This window comes from Peromyscus californicus, unplaced genomic scaffold (genome assembly GCF_007827085.1).
Source record: "Peromyscus californicus insignis strain IS unplaced genomic scaffold, ASM782708v3 Scaffold_10__1_contigs__length_136768540, whole genome shotgun sequence".
NCBI lineage: Eukaryota > Metazoa > Chordata > Mammalia > Rodentia > Cricetidae > Peromyscus > Peromyscus californicus.
This window is the reverse complement of record NW_026294391.1, coordinates 134,667,618-134,684,443: the sequence shown is the minus strand read 5'-3', so window position 1 is coordinate 134,684,443 and position 16,826 is coordinate 134,667,618. Positions and strand designations below refer to the sequence as shown.

The 16,826-nt window shown below is 43.0% G+C and overlaps 1 long non-coding RNA gene across 1 annotated transcript; it reads left to right on the top strand.

Annotated features, from left to right (window-relative positions):
- The first annotated feature begins 608 nt into the window (after positions 1-608).
- On the top strand, positions 609-16,089 carry LOC128112878 (uncharacterized). The gene is made up of 2 exons (XR_008219217.1): positions 609-15,111; positions 15,453-16,089. It is a non-coding gene; the product is annotated as an uncharacterized LOC128112878 (long non-coding RNA).
- Positions 16,090-16,826: the final 737 nt, after the last annotated feature.

Here is a 16,826-nt window from a genome sequence, read left to right as displayed (position 1 = left end):
TGACCCCTGTGAAGGGATCGTTCAATCCCCCAAAGGGGTTGCAACCCACCAGTTGAGAACTGCTGCTGCTCCAGGCCATCTTACTAGCCCCTTAAAACTCTTTTGTTTGTTTGCTTGTTTGTTTGTTTGAGACAGCATCTCTCTATGTAGTCCTGGCTGGCCTGGAACTTGCTATGTAAACTAGGCTGACCTGAAACAGATCTACTTGCCTCTACCTCCAGAGTGCTAAGATTAAAGGCATAGACCATACCCGGCCTTAAAACTATTTTGTTTTGTTTTTGTTTTTGAGACAAAATCTTGTTATATTACCTAAGCTGATCTCAAACTCAAACAACCCTTCCATCTCAGTCTCCCAATTAGCTGAGTCTGTATCTGTGTACTCCCACAGCAGCTTCTGTTCTCATGTAAGCATTTAAAGCTAGACCTTTTACTTTCAGCATAGCTTCAGCTATCTTCTACACATTTAAATGTGTTCTGTTTTGTTTTTCACTTTGAAATACTTTCTTTTTTCTTTTTTCTTTTTTTTTTTTTTTTTTTTTTTTTTTTTTTTTTTTTTTTTGGTTTTTCCAGACAAGGTTTCTCCGTGTAGTTTTGGTGCCTGTCCTGGATCTCGATCTGTAGACCAGGCTGGCCTTGAACTCACAGAGATCTGCCTGCCTCTGCCTCCCAAGTGCTGGGATTAAAGGCGTGCGCCACCACCACCCGGCTGAAATATTTTCTAATTTCTCCTTTAACCAATAACTTACTTAGAAGCATTTTGTTTAATTCACAAGTACAGTCCTTGTTTGTTATCCACAGGAAATTGGTTCCAGGACCCTCTATGGATAGGAAAATCATGGATGCTGAAGTCCCTTATACAAAGATGGAGCTCAGTTGGTAGAGTGTTTCCCCAGCATTCAAAGTCCTGGGTTCCATCCCCAGCACTGTGTAAATGGGGCCGGGTGGTATACACCTATAATCCCAGTACTTGAAGCATAGAAGCAAGAAGATCAGAAATTTAAGGTTTTCCTCAGCTATGTAGTTGAATTTGGAGCCAATCTGGAGTACATGATACCCTGTCTCAAAAAAAAAAAAATGCCCATGTATAAAATGGCACAAATCAGCATATAATGTATGCACATCATCCTTTACAATATTTTTTACCATGAGGAATTGACTTTTATAGGCAGACTTTCTCTGACCCTCCAGTCAGCTCTGTCCTACCAGCTGCCTCCCCAAATAACCACACAGAGACTTATTATTAATTATTTGGTCAATAGCTTAGGCTTGTTACTAACTAGTTATTTCAACTTAAATTAACCCATATTTCTTATGGGTTACTCTATCACATGGCAGTACCTTTTTTCAGTACAGCATGTTCATCTGCTTCCTCTGAGCCTGGCTGGTGACGCCGCCTTTCTTCCAGCGTTCTCCCAGTTTGGCTCTCTCCCTAACCTCTTCCTGCCTAGCTATTGGACAGTTAGTATTAAACCAATGAGATCAATACATATGCACAGTGTACAAAAGAATTATTCCACAGACTTTATTATTATTTTGTTTGGTTGATTGGTTGGTTGGTTGGTTGGTTGGTTGGTTTTTCAAGACAAGGTTTCTCTGTGTAGCCCTGGCTGTCCTGAAACTCTTTCTGTAGACCAGGCTGGCCTCAAACTCAAATCTGCCTACCTCTGCATCCCAAGTAGTGCGATTAAAGGCATGTGCCACCACTGCCTGGCTGACTTTATTGTTTTAATTAACAATCTGCATTTTTCTTTTTGTTGTTTTATTCCTTGGCAGTTTCATACATGTTTATAATGTAATTTTGTCATTTCACCCACATTTCCCTCTATTCTGCCTCCCACTGCTGCTGAACTCCTTCTTCCCATGAAGTTCTTCTGTGACTTCCTTCTTTTAAAAAAAGCAGGAAAGGTTTACAAAGCCAAAGTGAAAGTAGTCTTGACAGGGGAGGGAACCCAGAGTAGAATCCTGCCCTGCTACTGTAGCTGGAATTTTCTCCAGTCCCACTGGGCCCCCCGCAGTTCCGCAGCCCACTTATAAAATAATCACTCAGAAGCTTATATTAATTAAAATTGCTCAGCCATTAGCTCAAGCTAACTATTGACTAGCTCTTACATCTTAAATTAACCCATTTCTATTAATCTATAAGTTGCCATGTGGCTTGTGACCAGTACTTTTATGTCTTGCTTCCTCTGTGTCTGGCTGGTGACTCCTGACTCAGCCTTCCTGTTCCCAGAATTCTCTTTTCTGCTTGTCCTGCCTATACTTCCTGCCTGGCTATTGGCCAATCAGCATTTTATTTATCAATCAATCAGAGCAACACATTCATAGCATCCCCAGCATGCTACTTTCTTGTCTTGCTTTTTGTTTTGTTTTGTTGGCTTTTTATGCCCCACTGGGCTTACTGAGGATTGCCTGCATGAGCACTGGTGAAAGTTATTTTCTGTTCCATGGGTAACTTAGCAGTGCTCCTTTACAACTGAAACCATCTTTAAATTGCTTATGTTACTAGTACAATGTAAATGCTATAAAATACTATTTACATTGTGTTATTTAGAGAATAATAGCAAGGAGGGAAATTTGTATCTAGTATATATGGAATTAGAAAAATATTTTTTAATAATTTATTTAAATTTATTTCATGTGCATTGTGTGAGGGTGTCAGGTCCCCTGATCTGGAGTTACAGACAGTCATGTGCTGCCATGTGGGTGCTGGGAATTGAACCCTGGCCCTCTGGAAGCGCAGACAGTGCTCTTAACCTCTGAGCCATCTCTCCAGCCCCAGAAAAATATTTTCTAAGCACAGACGCTACAGGCTGTAAGTCTGTTGGGCTTGCCCACCTTTCTGAGTCCAAGACATAAGTTCTCCTTTTCTGTCTCTTTCTTTTGAACGCTGGCCAGAGCCTACATAAGCTTTTTTCTGGTACTTTGTGCTCCCTTAGTTTTTCTCTAAGGCTCCCCTTCTGGCTGAGTGGCTATCTGTCCACCATATGGTTGACCTCCATGTCAGCTTAACTCAACTGAAATAGCTAATTTTCCTTCTCTTCTCTCTTCTCCTCTGTGCAGCTGATAAGATTTATTGCTTGCCTGCCCTGAATTTTTTTAAACTCTAACACAATTATATTATAAAATTATCCTCAAGCTTCAAAAGAAATATTGGTTGGTTGATTGGATCCATAGATATGGAACTATGAATACAGAAGGCCAACTATAACATTTTACAGATTATCTTTTTGCTATTGGTTTTTCATGTGATTCCATTGTAGTGACAGTTTATTAATTTCTTCTGAATTTATTGAGACTTGTTTTAAGGTCTAGCATATGGTTAGCTTTGCAATGTGCCCTGTGTGTTCCATATTCTGTAGTTAAGTACAGAGTTCTGTGTCAAGGAGGTCAAAGTACTTGTTAGTGCAATACAAGTCTCAATACCCTCAATGATTTCCCATCTCCCCATTCTTGTCTTGCCGACTCAGAAAGTTATTGCAATGTTCAACTGTAATAATGGATTCATGTTTCTTTCTTCAGCTCTGTCAGATTTTGTTGTAGGTATTTTGAAGCTGTCATTGAATACATTTATTCTTAATTTACCTTTTTATTCTTATGAAGTACCCTTCTGTCACTAGTAATGTCCCTTCAGAAGTTGGCTTTATCTGGCATGAATATAGCCACTCTAGCTTTCTTAGACATAGGTTTTTTTCATGGTATAACTTTTTCCATATTTTAATGTATTTGTGTCTTATATTTAAAACCATTTATGGCCAAGCATGGTGGCTCACACCTGCAATCTCAACACTTGAGAGGTTGAGGAAGAATGATTGCCATCAGTTCAAGGTGAGGCTAGGCTACAAGTGTGAGACTTGTCTCTAAAAAAAAAAAAAAAAAACAAAGAAAAAACAGCCAGAGAGATGGCTCAGTGGTTATTCTTCCAGTGAACAAGGGTTCAATTCTAAGGGATCACAACATCTTTAACTCCAGTCCCAGGGGATCAAATGCCTTCTTCTGGCCTCTGAAGGCACCAGGCCTGCATGAGGATACATGGACAAACATGTAGGCAAAACACCCATACACTTAAAATCAAATTAAAAAATATTTAAGCCAAGCATTAGAGTTGGATGCAGGGGGATCAGTGTTACCACTCTAGAGGCAGTGGGACCTAGGAGAATGGAGCAGATAAACAGATAAATGGGGTGGACTAAAGTCTTATGCAATAGCCAACTTTATTCAGAGCCTCCAACAATTTATACTCAGAATTAAGAAAGGTCACTTGGAGTAAAGTTCTCAAGAATTCAAATTGTATACAATCACAAGCACACATGGCAAAACGTGTTTCTCCATAGAGGCATGTAAAGGATAGTTTATAAACATTTAATTGAATAACATCAGCAAGCAATAATGAGTAATCTGCACTGGGCGGTGGTGGCGCACGCCTTTAATCCCAGCACTCAGGAGGCAGAGGCAGGCAGATCTCTGTGAGTTCCAGGAAAGGCTCCTGTAGACGAATTTCTAAACAGTCTTATTAAATACGAAACACAGAGCCAAATACAGAGGTAATAGCCAAAGAGATCAGAGTGAATAGCCACAACTAGCCTTAGCTTACCACCAGCAGTAGCTTCCACAGAGAGAGTTTCTTTGTGTCTGACCTGTCTTTTTATTGCCTTCCTGTTCTGCCTTCTCATTGGCTCTAAGCCCAGCCACATGACTTCCTCGTGACTGCCTGTCTATACAGACCTCCAGGTGTCTATGGTTGATACTGGGATTAAAGGCTCAGGTCACCATGCTTGCTGTGTCCTTGAACACACAGAGAATCTCCTTGCTGTGTGATCATATTAAGGGCACGTGCTACCACCACCTGACTTCTGTTTATGGCTCACTTTCCCCCCGATCTCCAGGCAAACTTTATTTATTAACATACAAATAAAATACCACATTTCAGCACAAATAAAATATCACCACATTTCCCCTTTTTATTCTAATAAAAAGAAAAAAGTTATAACTAATATAAGAGAAACTATATACAATAAGTACAATAACTATATACAATATATACAAGCAATAAATACCTCAACAATGTCTAGTCCATTTGCTTTTGACAAACTCAGAGAAAATATTCCATTATCTATCCTATTTTGGTAAGTCCAAAATGTACCTGATTGCCCTGGCAGGACTGGAGAAAACTCCAGCTACAGGCTCCAAAGCCACACAGAGAAACCCTGTCTCAAAAAACACCCCCCAAAAAGAATGAGTGATCTGAAGTAAACTCTTCAGTGCTACACCTGGGAGGAGCACGAAACCACATTCTAAGAACAATTCCATGCTTTGAAGAAACTGAGGTCACAAGACTCTTGTTTTCTTGGAGTATTGTCACAAGCACTCAGAATTCTACTCACAGTCCATCCCTGGACTGTGTTCGGATATATCAGGAGTTCGAGGTCAGCCTAAACTGCATAGATAACCCTTGACTCAAAAAACATAATAGCCAGGCGTGGTGGTGCATTGCTTTAATCCCTGCACTTAGGAGGCAGTGGCAGGAGGATCTCTTTGAGTTGGAGTTCCAGGACAACCAAGAACAATGAAATAAAATAGTAACAAAAAAGACAAAAAAACAGAGCTATTGAGATGGCTCAGCAGGTAAGCTCCTTGCCACCAAGGCTAACAACCTAAGTTTGGTCCCTGGGATGCATATGGTAAAGGAAAAAAGCAAACCCTACAACTTGTCCTCTGACCTTCACAAGTATGCTGTGGAACACTAATATACACGCTCATACACACACACACACACACACACACACACACACACACACACCAAATAAACGTAATTTTAAAAATACATAGATACATATATATATATATCATATATATATATTTATATATGCTTAAAAGGAAGGGAATGAAGATCATTCATGGGCGAAGAGTTAGCTCACTGATGGAACACTTGCCCACCGCCCATGAGATTCAGAAAGGGTCTCACATATAGCCCAGGTTGGCCTCCCCACTCTGATTCCCCTGCCTTCTGAGTGCTGGGATTGTAGGCCTTCACTAACAGGCCCAACCATATTAACTATGTTTGACCCTGTTTAACTTCATTTTTTTTGGACACAGGGTTTCTCTGTGTAGTCCTGGCTGTCCTGGAACCTACTCTGTAGACCAGGCTGGCCTCAAACTCAGAGATCTGCCTGCCTCTGCCTCCTGAGTGATGGAACTAAAGATATACACCACCATTGCTGGGCTTCAGCTTGTTTGCTTATACAACTCATGACTACCTGCCTAGTGGTGGAATCAATCAACAATCAAGAAAATGCCCCCACAGGCCAATCCAATCAAGGCAATGCCCCAATTGAAACTCCCTCAGATAACTCGTGTCAAACTCATAGCGGAAGCTAGCTGAGAAACCTGATTTATTTATTTATTTATTTTTTATTTAATTTTTTTTTTTTTTTGGTTTTTTCGAGACAGGGTTTCTCTGTGTAGCTTTGCGCCTTTCCTGGAACTCACTTTGGAGACCAGGCTGGCCTCGAACTCACAGAGATCCGCCTGCCTCTGCCTCCCAAGTGCTGGGATTAAAGGCGTGCGCCACCACCACCCAGCGAAACCTGGTTTATTATACCCTGAGTTCTTTAAGTGTCTGAATAGCGAGAACCTTCCACAAAAACACACTCTGGTACTCAAATTTATTTTAAATCCCAAAGATAGTTGTATTTTGAAGTCTGCTTTCACTTACATTTCCCCTCATATATATTCTTTCTAGGACTTTCCATTGAATGAAAAAAAAGAAAAGAAAGGGACATGAATGCTCCTACGTATGTTGGAGGAGAAAGCTTATTATAAATTTGTGGGAGAGCATAACCAGGGGTAGGGACATCTGGGAGAGTACTGAGTGGACATGGCCAGACTGAGCTGGGCCATGTGAGAAGAGGAAGGAGGGAAAACAGGTACAACAGCCGGGAGACCCAAAAAATTACTAGACAAGAAAGAATGACCAGATAACCAAAATGTCTGGATTATATAGGGAAGGGCAGCTAGGGGAAGGGCAGCCCAGTACAGCTCCTGGACTAGAGAATTCAGGGTAGGGAGCAGGGTATGCCAGCCAGGAGAGTCCTGTAACTGGTAGGGTCTGAGGGATGCAGGGAGAACCTGGCAGCCAACATCAGCTTTGATGCATTAAATAGTCACCTCAATCTTTGGCCCAGGTTTGAAACCTGACATCCATGACTCCTTGCACACCTATTCTTTCATCTAAGACCTGCCTCTCCTTCTCCTCCTTCTCCTTGTCCTTCACGGTCTCAAATTACTTTATTTCCTGGCAGAAAATAAAGTTAAGAAAATAACCAGATGATCATATTAGAAATATTGAAGCTGCTTTATAATAACCACTTCATGAGAATGACACCCATTCTCAGCAATTTTAAGGACACTGCAAACAGTACTCTGAATCTTTAAAGGCATTTGTCACCAAGCCTGTCTGTATAGCTAGAGTTTTCCTGCCTGGCCCACAGTCAGGACAAATCTCTCTCACCTGCCAGTCCCACAGCCGCTCAGACCCAACCAAATAAACACAGAGACTTATATTGCTTACAAACTGTATGGCCATGACAGGCTTCTTGCTAACTGTTCTTACAGCTTAAATTAATCCATTTCCAGCTTGGTATATTTGGGAATTTGGGCGTAGCTTCTCTTACTACTTCCTGCTGGAGGGGGGCACTGTATCTTATGGGGACACAAAGAAAATTTTAGGATTATGGAGTAGTCCATGAGGCTGTATTGTCTGAGCCAGTTGCCTTCAAACCATTCTGGATGTTGGATCATCTGGGCCATGGTGTCATCGGAGACCTTCGGGGTCTTGGCTGGTCAAACTTGATGTATCTTAATCTGGAACAAATCCATAGCCTCTTGCTTTCTGTGGAAACAAAAGCAGAGCTTCCTTTGCAAAGCAACGTATCCTTACATCCAAATTTTGAAGTCAAGGTACCTTTAAAATATACATTTTGGCATAACTCAACAGCTTTTATAATCAAATGTTTTTCTTCAGTTACAAATATCAAAGACAACATAATCCAGATTCTCTGTGTGGTAGCCATCTTTACGTGGCTTATTTTTTATATTACCTTGAGCCTATTGCTTTAAACTGCAGCATTTTAAGACTGAAACGGCACTGTGGCTGCTGGCTCCGCCCACTTCAGCTTCCCAACATGGCGGTGGTATGTTTTCCAACAGCTCTGGGAGCCATCAACTCTCAGAAATAGTGGGTCTATGCTTCTATCAAAGCAGCATGTAGCCCAGAAACCTCTTTTTTTTTTGTTTTGTACTAGCAAAGGCTAAATCCACCACACAGCTTAATGTGCCACTTGTAGAGGCCTCATTCCCACCATATTGCAGGTCGAGCACGCACACCAGGAACCCGCCATAGTAGCTCAAACATGCAGGCTGCCACTAACTTGAGAGAAACAACTAGGAACTGTTTTTAGCTCCGTTTTAGAATCTTTTTTGTCAGGTTTTAGGTGGAAACTCTTGCCAATACGTTGGACGCCATTTGTAGCTAGAGTTTTGTAGCCTGGCCCACAGGACAAATCTCTGTCACCTGCCAGTCCCACAGCCGCTCAGACCCAACCAAGTAAACACAGAGACTTATATTGCTTACAAACTGTATGGCCATGGCAGGCTTCTTGCTAACTGTTCTTACAGCTTAAATTAATCCATTTCTATAAATCTATACCTTGCCACGTGGCTCGTGGCTTACTGGCATCTTCACATGCTGTTTGTCATGGCGGCGGCTGGCAGTAACTCCCTTTCCCTTCCTGTTCCCTTAATTCTCCTCTCTGTTAGTCCTGCCTACACTTCCTGCCTGGCCACTGGCCAATCAGTGGTCTATTTATTGACCAATCAGAGTAATTTGATATACAGACCATCCCACAGCATGTCTGCTGTGGAATAATCCTTCTATACACACTGTGAAGATTTGTCACTCAAATTGGTTTAATAAAAAGCTGGCCTGGAACATGCTATCTAGGCCAAGCTGGGCTCGAACTCACAGAGATCCTCCTGCTTCTGCCTCTGCCTCCCCAGTACTAGGATAAAAGGCCTTTCCCACCATGCCTGGTCCTTTTGTAGACTTTTAAAGGAGAGGTTTTCTAACATTAGCAGTTTGGAGAAGGCCCTAAATAGGCTGTAAGACTTTGACTCAGGTTGCCTTGGACCTGGGCAGCAGGAAGCTGATCCTATTATCTTGTCCTACCCTGGGGCTGTTAAGTGCTAGGAATCTAGCAGTTTAGAGAAGGCACTAGATAGGATATAAAACTGTAGCTCTGATTGGCTTGGGCCCAAGATGAGAGAGAAACTGCAGAAGGTGGTGGCTAATTGCCCTACAGTGGTAGATCTAATAGCTGGGATTACAGTCCTGCAACATCAGACCTAGTTTGAACACCCTACCTTTTAATCGTAACTCCCAGGTACCCTGTTTTCCCTTCCAACCAGAGTCGTCACTAATCTTTCTGTCAATGTAGATTTACTCAAGTGTGAAGGCTAGGGATGTAGCACCATTGGTAGAGTGCTTACCTAGCGTTCAGGACTTTGAGTTCATTCCTCAGCACCACATAAACTGGTGTATACCTATAAACTGGTGCATACCTATCTTAGTACTTACAGGATATACATGAAATATCTTGCAGTTCTTTCAAACTAGCTCCAAAGTGGCAGCACACATGTGATTATAATGCCTTTGGATTATGCCCATTCTAGTGGGTATGTTATTATTGTTTAGTTTTTGTTTGTTTAGTTGGCTATTGATATCTTTTAAGGTTTTAAAACAAGATCTCACTGTTTTGCCCAGGATAGCCTCAAACTCTTGGGTTTAAGGGTTAGAGAGAGATCACAGCAATTAAGAGACCCTGCTACACTTCCAGAGAACCTGACTTTGGATCCCAGCATCCATATCAGGCTACTTACAACCACATATAACTCCAAGGAATCTGACACCTTCTTCTGGTTTCTTAGCTACCTATATACCGGTGGCATATACTCACACAGATAGAAAAATAACAAGTGAATAAATAAATACTCTTGGGTTCAGGGTTGGGGATTTAGCTCAGTGGTAGAGCACTTGCCTAGCAAGCACAAGGTCCTGGGTTCGGTCCTCAGCTCTGAAAAAGAAAAGAAAAGAAAATACTCTTGGGTTCAAGCAATCCTCTTGCTTCTACCTATGGAATACCAGGAACTACAGTACATGCTTCCATGCCCAGCTACTTCCTGTTTTTGGTTTTCTTTTTTTTTTTTCATTCTGTTTTGGATTGGTTTTTGCTTTTTTGAGACAGAGTCTCACTATGTAGCCCTGGTTGTTCTGGAACTCACTATGTAGACCAGGCTGGTCTCCAACTCACAGAGATCCACCTGTCTCTGCCTCCCAAATCCTGGGATTAAAGGCATATTCCACCGTACCTGGCCATACCATACTGGCCATACTTGTAGTTTTGCATTTCCTTCCTGAGCATCTTTGCATATATGGGATCATTTTTCTTTAGCTTGAAGAATGACTTGTAGTGTTGCTTATTTTAGTCATGTGTGGCACATACCTCTCATCCCAACACTCGGGAGGCAGAGGCAGAAGGATCACTGCAGTTTAATTGCAGTCTTGTCTGTAAGGTGAGTTCCAGACCAACCAGGGCTATATAGCAAGACCCTGTCTCAAAAGAAGTTTTTTTCTTGAGCTGGCAAGATGACTCAGAAGGTAAAAGTGTTTGTCATATTGTCTGATGACTTGAGTTTGATCTCCAGATCAAACTGTTTGATCCCACAGTGGAAGGAAAGAACTGATTCCCAAAGGTTGTCCTCTGACCTTCACATGTGTACCATGACAGAAGCATACACACCCATCACCCTCACACACAAATTAAATAAATAAGTAAATAAATAATAATAAAGCATTTGAGCCAGGTGTGTTGGAGTAGAGCTTTAATCCTAGCACTTTGGAGGCAGAGGTAAATCTTTGAATTTAAGACGAGCTTGGTCTACATAGTTTCAGGACAGCCAGGGCTACACAGACTGTCCCAAAAAAGAAAAAGAAGGGCTGAAAAGATGGCTCAGTGGTTGAGAGCACTGGCTGCTCTTTCAGAGGATCCATTCAGAACCCACATGACAGCTCACAACCATCTGTAACTCCAGTTCCAGGGGATCTGAAGTCCTCGCACAGACATACATGTAGGCAAAATACCAACGTACATGAAAATGAACAAATCCTTTAAAAAAGAAAAGAAAAATTTAAAACTGAGCAGCTAAATTAAATATCTTTAATTTTTTTCTTATTTTATAGGAAGACTGGCAATATGTTAACCCCAACAACTGTGTGAAAATGTATTTAATTTACTAACTTTTTTTGTTGTTTTTGTTTTTATTTGAGATGGGGTCTCAAGTAACTTAATCTGGCTTTGTACTACTTAGATAGTGGAGGCTGACCTTGAACTCCTGAACCTTCTGCTCCAGCCTTTGGAGTGCCAAGATTATAAGTGTGAGTCACAGTAATCTTGCCTTCATTTTTTAAAGGGTATTTTACTGGGTCTTTTGGCAGTTTTTCACCATATTTAAAGACTTATATTACCTTCTGCTGTGGGATGGTCTGTATGTCAAATTGTTCTGATTGGTCAATAAATAAAACACTGATTGGCCAGTGGCCAGGCAGGAAGTATAGGCGGGACTAACACAGAGGAGAATTAAGAGAACAGGAAGGGAAAGGGAGTCACTGCCAGCTGCCGCCATGACAAACAGCGTGTGAAGATGCCGGTAAGCCACAAGCCACGTGGCAAGGTATAGATTTATAGAAATGGATTAATTTAAGTTGTAAGAACAGTTAGCAAGAAGCCTGCCACGGCCATACAGTTTGTAACCAATAGAAGTCTCTGTGTTTACTTGGTTGGGTCTGAGCAGCTGTGGGACTGGTGGGTGACAGAGATTTGTCCTGGCTATGGGCAAGGCAGGAAAATGCTAGCTACAACCTTCCATTATTTCTCTTGAAAAGTTAGATTCTTTCCTTCTTGCTACTTTAAATAGTTTCTTGTCTTTGATTTTCAGTAAACCATGACGTGACTAAGTGTGGTTCTCATTGTATTTATTTTACTTAGTAGTTGTAATCTGTATTTTGATAAGTTTTTAATGGGTTTGAGGAAATTCTCAACCAGTATCTCTGCAAATACTGTTTCTATCTTTTCCTTCTGCCTTTGAGGGAATACCCACTTTAAATCCTGTTCATATTGTTATCCAGTGCCCTCAGTTCAAAAGATAATATCCTGGCCAGGCTTGGTGAGGTGACACACACTTGAAATCCTAACTCTTGGGAGGTGGAGGTTCTGGAAGGAGCTCAAGGTCATTCTTCGCTACAAAACCAGTTTGAGGGCACCCTGAACTTCATGAGACCTTGTTTCGAAACAAAACAGCAACAAAAACCCCAGTGCCCTGCCAGACAGGTAGCTCATGCCTTGGAGGTTGAGGCAGAAGAACTGCTGGAGTTCAAGATCAGCCCATTATACATCAAAATCCTGTGTCAGCACCCCCTCACACACCAAAGGAAAGAGAAACAATCCTATTGCTAGGATTCTGCCCCCACTCCAGCTACATGACCCCACATGCACAGTTCAGGAGCTAAGCAAGGGGTCTTAAGTCTTACATCATCAGTGTGCGCAGGTGATTACATGTGTGCAGCATGGTGACACAATCTGCTCATGCGTGGCGTAGCTCCATAAGCCCACCTGCACATGTTCATGGGAATCCTTTAAAAAGCTGGACACAGACTCCTCCTCTCTCTTCTCTGTTCTCTCCTCCCCCCACTATCTCTTCTCTGTCTCTGTCTCTGTCTCTGTCTCTGTCTCTCTCTCCACGTGCTTCTTCCCCAGGCCTGGTTCTTTTGTCGTCCCCCCCCCCCCCCACCTCCTAATAAAGCTCTGATACTGAGTTTTGTCATGGCTCATGCCTCATGACCTTTCCGCATGGTAAACAGTGCCCCTTAACATTTTTAAAAAACAACATTGATGCTGTGACGACACAGGCTCTTCCAGCGCCTGCGTCGGGGCTCTGCGTCCAGGATCCTGTACGGAGGTTTATTGGACTTGCGACTGCCCGCTCGGCTTTTTCCATTTGCCCAGCTGCCTGATCGCTCTGCAAACCACACTTGATAACCAGGTTGGTGAGTTTCCTCTTTCTGATCCCTTGACATTTCGCGAACTGTAGCCTGAGATACATTCCTCGCCCCAGACCCCCAGGGGGTCCTCGGCTGCATACCACGACACACATTTTCTCTTGAAGAAGTATTGAATGCTGTCTAGACTCCCGGGGAGTCCTCCAGTATGTATGCCCCCCCCCAGCCCTTGCCCCTTCCATGATGGTTCAGGTAACTTGTGCTGTTAGTGCTGGTCCACAGACTACATATCCTCAAGGAACCTTGAGATAGAAGCCTGGGATCCTGTTTGTTATTTTATTTTATTTTTTGGTTTTTCGAGACAGGGTTTCTCTGTAACTTTGGAGCCTGTCCTGGAACTCGCTTTGTAGACCAGGCTGGCCTCGAACTCACAGAGATCCGCCTGGCTCTGCCTTCCGAGTGTTGGGATTAAAGGCGTGCGCCACCACCGCCCGGCTGTTATTTTAATTTTTTGTTTTTTTTTTCTCTCGGCTGCAGTCATGGGACATGGAGGCTTCCTCCTCGTGGTTCCACTCCTCTTAAAAATGCCTTAAATATCCCCAGATAGATACCAGGAAGTTTGGCCACGTAACAGCTGCTTGAACCCTGATATTTCACGGGAATTATCTAACTTCTGCCAGCAAAGGGACAAATGGAAAGAGTTACCTTATCCCCATGCTTTTACCTAAGCTCTAAACCCTCCTTTTCTGATTCTCTCTCCTGCCTATGTGCATTCCTGAACCTAAGGAATCTCTGACTTCAAAGAACCTTACTTTTCTGTTCTTCACTCTGTTCTCCGGTACCAGGTGGGCTGCTAAGCACGGACAGGTCTGGAAGCAGGCTAGGATGCATGCAGATAAGTTTACAATCAGGACCCACATGGGGATCACAATAATCTGGATGGCTCTTTAGCCAGAGATCAGTTTACAGCCTGCCTCCTGGCAGGTCTTCCTAAAGCTGTCCTCAAGCCACCAAACTATCAAAAAAAAAAAAAAATTCAAGACACAGAATAAAATCCATCCCTTGTCTCCCAGAGCTCCCTGACATTAGGGCTAAAACTTAAGCATCTGGAGAGCAAGGCTCCTGACCCCACAGGCAGGAGTGTTAGTGGTGGCATTTAAAGTGTACCATGGGAGAGATGAAAAAGCCCAATAAAGAAACTGCCAAATGCTGACACAGGCTATCCAACTGGCTCCCCAAAAGCCACTGGCCCTGTTTTAAGTGTGGGAAAGAAGGCCATGGGGCTCGAGTTTGCACCACTGCCCCACAGGGGCACCAATAGGGCCTTGCCCAAAATGCTGCCAGAAGGGTCACTGGTCAGCTGACTGCCCCAGTGTACCTAGCAGCATGGGGACATCAGATCAGGACCACCCTCCAGCTGACCTCCTAGGCTTAGCCTTCAGCAATGACTGAAGCTGCCCAGTTCCCAGCCCCGCTACTCCCATCTCATACAGGGAACCCAGGGTAGTAATAATAATATCTGGGCAACCCATCTCCTTCCTTCTGGACACCGGAGCCACTTACTCAGTCCTGAGGGAGTTTTGGGGTCCCACCTCTCCTCATTTCCCTATTGTCGGGGTAGAGGGACAGCCTTACCCACCTCACCAGACTTAATTGTACTTTCAGGAGTACTTAATGGGAAAAGATTTTCCAGCTAAAGTAGGAGCTTTCATTTCATTTGCTCCCTCCATGTGCCTCACTCCAGACCTGTCAGCAGTGCTTCTCCTCCTCGTGCACAGTGACACAGATAGGGCCCTGATCTCTCTCATGTTCCAGAGGACCTCAGGATCCACTGCCTTGTCCCCAATTCCAGAAGAATGAGGTCTTACCCCACAAGCTTTTCTCTTCCTGTTTCCCTCTCCTAATTAACTACTCAGCTAATTGTTACAGGATCACCATAGCTCTGGAATCCAAGGACCATCAAAAATATACCCAGGTGGTAAAGGAACAGTAACAGTTAAAAGGTATTTACACCCCCAGACCAAAAAGATGTGGGCTCTGCAAAAAAAACAGACTTTAATAGAACCATCTATTACTGTTAAATGCTCTCAGCAATTGATCACCTGTGTCTCCTGGATGCTAAACTAATAAGGGAAACAGGTGCCTTAAAATAACCTGTCTCTGATAAAGCCTATCTCAGGTAAAAATTAAGAACATGTTTCAATCTCTCTCTCTCTCTCATTAACACTAACCAATATAAGCAGAGTACTAAACACTACACTTTAGTACCCTAACCCTAACCCTAACCCTAACCCTAACCCTAACCCTAACACCAGCTTCTTAATATGTTCAAAATTTTTCCAAGCTCTAGAAAATCCACCTGGACAAGTCAGTGAGCTCCGGAACCAGCTTGGATCCACCTGGACAGCACCCAAAAGCAGCAGACGACCCCAGGACAGCTTGCTACCTCAGAAGCCCCCTTCCCTACCCCCCAAGAGTCAACTGACACCCACCAAGTCAGCTGGAAGTAGTTTTTCTGGGAGAAACGACGCACCTATTCCTGTTCACCTGCTTTTTCATAATAAGCAAAAAGTCCGAAATGTTAGGATTCTGCCCCCCACTCCAGGTGCATGACCGCACATATGCAGTTCAGGAGCTAAGCAAGGGGTCTGTGTCTTACGTCATCATTGCACACTGGTGATTATTTGCACGTGGCATGGTCATGCAATCTGCACATGTGAGGGGTAGCTTCGTAAGCCTACCTGCGCATGTTCACGGGAATCCTTAAAAAGCCGGACACAGACTCCTCCTGTCTCCTCTCTGTTCTTTCCTCCTCCTCTCTCTCTCTCTCTCTCTCTCTCTCTCTCTCTCTCTCTCTCTCTCTCTCTCTCTCTCTCTCTCTCTCTCTCTCTCTCTCTCTCTCTCTCTGCTCTCTGCATGTGCTTCTTCCCCAGGTCTGGTTCTTTTGTCCCCCCTCCTCCTAATAAAGCTCTGATACTGGGTTTTGTCGTGGCTCATGCCTCATGACCTTTCCAAACGGTAACCAGCACTGCTTATCATTTTTAAAAACAACACCTATAACTTTTTCAGTGTCAGACTGGTGTAAAGTACTATAGCATGTCCAGAATCAGAAGTTCCAGTTTGGGAAGTGCAACACAATGGTAAAGCTTGTATAAGGCCCCCTGGGTTTGAACTCCTAAAGCAAAAAGAAAAAAAAAAGTCTCTAGAAGTTACTGAAATTCCAACACCAAATAACCAGTACATTTCTTGTGATGATTAATCCTGATTGTCAGCTTGACAGGGTTTAAAATCATGTAAGAATTACACTTCTGGAAGTATCTATAATGGCATTACCACAGAAGTTTAATTAAGGAGAGAAGACACCTGGATGGAGGTGGCACCATTCCATGAACTGAGGTCCTAGATTGAGTGAAAAGGGGAGGGAGAAGAGGGAGAGAAAGAGGAGAAGAAGGAGGGAGGCAGGGAGGGAGGGAGAGAAACAGAGCAGCCAGCACTAGCTGAGCAACAGAATTCACCTCTTTGTGCTTCCTGATTTAGGACTCAATGTGACCAGCTGCTTCATGCTTGTGCCAACATATCTTCTCTTCCATGATGGATTGCATCCTTAAACCACGAGCCAAATAAAACCCTGCCTCCATAAATTGATTTTTGTCAGGTGTTTTGTGATAACAACAGAAGTAACTAATTCACATTTGATTTTCTTCCAAATGCTTTATTT